The following is a 2,922-nucleotide window of genomic DNA, read 5'->3' on the forward strand; positions in this document are numbered from 1 at the left end:
ACAGACTCACTACAAAAGAAGAAATTGAAAAGGTAATAAAACAACTTCAAACCAAAAAAAGCCCTGGACCAGATGGTGTTACAAACTAATTTTATCAAACATTCAGAGAAGACCTGTCACCAATTCAATAGACACTATTTCAGGAAATTAGGAAAAGATGGAATTCTCCCAGACTCATTCTATAAAGCAAACATATCCTTGATTCCAAAGTCAGGAAAGGACACCACCAAAATAGAAACCTATAGGCCTATATCTCTTATGAACATAGATGTAAAATTCCTGAATAAAATCCTGGCCAATAGAATTCAATGATACATAAAAAAAATAATTCACCATGACCAAGTGGGATTCATAACATAAGAAAAACAATCAATGTAATTCATTATATTAACAAAGCAAAGAACAAGAACCACATGATCCTATCAATTGATGCAGAAAAGGCCTTTCACAAAATCTAACACCCTTCAATGATTAAAACAGTCAACAAAATAGGATTAGAGGGGAATTTCCTCAAAATAATGAAAAATATATATGCAAACCCAAGAGCCAACATTGTAATGGAGGGAGATTAAAGGCATTACTTTTAAGAACAGGAACTATGCAAGGACGTCCACTATACCCTCTCTTATTCAATATTGTTTTGGAAGTCTTAGCAATAGCAATAAGACAAGAGAAGGGAATAAAAGGTATCCAAATAGGCAACGAGGAGGTAAAATTATCCCTCTATGCTGATGACATGATAGTATACTTAGAAAACCCTAAAGATTCATCAAGAAAATTATGGTACAGAGTTGACCAATTCAGCAAAGTGGCAGGATACAAGACCAACATACAAAAATCAGTTGGATTTCTCTACAGTGACAAAGAGAAAACGGAACTGGAGCTAAGAAAAACAATACCCTTCACAAAAGCTAATCACAAGATTAAATACTTGGGAGTAAATGTAACCAGAAGCACAAAGGATATATTCAAAGAAAATTACAAAACATAACTACAGGAAACAAAAAAAAAAAGACCTTGAGAAGTGGAAGAATATCCCTTGCTCATGGATAGAAAGACTTAATATTGTGAAAATGGCAATATTACAAAAAGCAATATATATATGTTCAATACAATCCCAATAACCAATCCCATTCTTCAATGAGATGGAAAAGGCTATCTCCAATTTCATTTGGAATGGAAAGAAGCTCTGGATAAGGAAAGCACTCCTTTAAAAGAGAAACAAGGTAGGAGGCATCTCACTCCTTGATTTGAAACCCTACTACACAATGACAAATACATAGATCAATGGAATAGAATTGAGAATCCAGAAATCAGCCCACCTACCTATGGTCAACTGATTTTTGGCAAGGAAATGAAATCAATTACGTGCGGAAAGAACAGCCTTTTTAACAGATGGTGCTAGCTATCTACAGAAAACTCAAGCAAGATCCACACTTCACTGCATACACAAAAACCAACTCAAAGTGAGTCATGTACCTAGGTCTAAAGCCAAGGACTATAAACTTCATTAAAGAAAAGCTTGGAAGAACTCTAGAAGTCCTAATTCACAACATCCACAGTCTTCCTAGCATCCTGAAAAATCTACAACCAAGAGAGGATAAAATAGATGAATGGGACTTCCTAAAAATCAAATGCCTATACACATCCAAAAACTTCTCCTACAACAGGATAAAAAAAAGGAAGCCACAGACTGTGGAAAAGAATTTGGTAATGACACGTCCGATAAGGGACTTATATTTAATATTATAAAATACTCAAGCACTACATTGGAAATAGGAGTGGCATCCACTTCCACAATAGCTTCCCTCTGGAAACCCTATGAACCTGGAGAAAGAACGAAAGTTATACAGGACATGTCGAGGACTTTTGTTCATATGGTCGCTATGAGTCACCTGAGACTCGACGGCACTTAACAACACCATCAACAACAACGGGGTGGGAGAGAGAGCGAGAGCGAGAGAGAGAGGTTGGCCTAGAGGACAGAAAGCCCAAGACAAAGGTGGGTGACTCTACTCTGCAGCCCTCAGACCTGCTTTTAATTGTTTTTGGTGAAACATTCTTCTAGGTAGTGTAACCCTGGTTTGTCCACTTGCTGTACAGAGGTAACTCATAGCTGCTGTGAAGCCGAACACTCTGACACTAATGAGTCAAATGTGAAAATGTTTACTCATGGTGGTCAGTGTTTGGTGAAACTCCCAAATTAAGACAAGCATGGAAGCAGGAGTGGCATCCACTTCCAAAATAGCTTGCCTCTGGAAACCCTATGAACCTGGAGAAAGGACAAAAGTTATACAGGAAGTGTCCAGGACATGCGTTCATAGGGTCGCTATGAGTCGCCTGTGACTCGACAGGACTTAACAACACAACACAATGAGCACCACAACATGATAAAAGTCAACAATCCAATTGAAAAATGGGCCCAGGATTTGTACTTCACCAAAGAAGACATTCAGATGGCTAACAGAAACACAAAGAAATGTTCTAAATCACTGGCAACAGGAGAGACGAAAATCAAAACCACAATGAGAAACAATCTTACCCTAGTAGCAGTGGCAAAAGTTAGCAGGGTAACAAGTAATACATATTGGCAAGGATGTGGTGAGGTAGGAACTCTTATACATTGCTGGTGGGACTGGAAAATAGTACAAGCACTCTGAAAGCCAGTTTGGCATTTCTTCAAAAAACTAAACATAGAAATTCCATATGACCCAGCTATTCCACTGCTTGGATTATACCCTGAGAAAATGAGAACTGAGGCAGAAATGGAGACTTGTACACTAATGTTCACAGCAGTATCATTATTCACCATAGCAAGAACATGGAAACAGTCATTCACACAATGAAGTACTATGCAGTATGCAGGAGAAATGATTATGTAAATTATTACCTAACTTGGAAGGGACTGGAGAGCATTATGCT

This window comes from Elephantulus edwardii, unplaced genomic scaffold, assembly GCF_000299155.1.
Source record: "Elephantulus edwardii isolate Elephantulus edwardi_28Jun2011 unplaced genomic scaffold, EleEdw1.0 scaffold00196, whole genome shotgun sequence".
Lineage (NCBI taxonomy): Eukaryota > Metazoa > Chordata > Mammalia > Macroscelidea > Macroscelididae > Elephantulus > Elephantulus edwardii.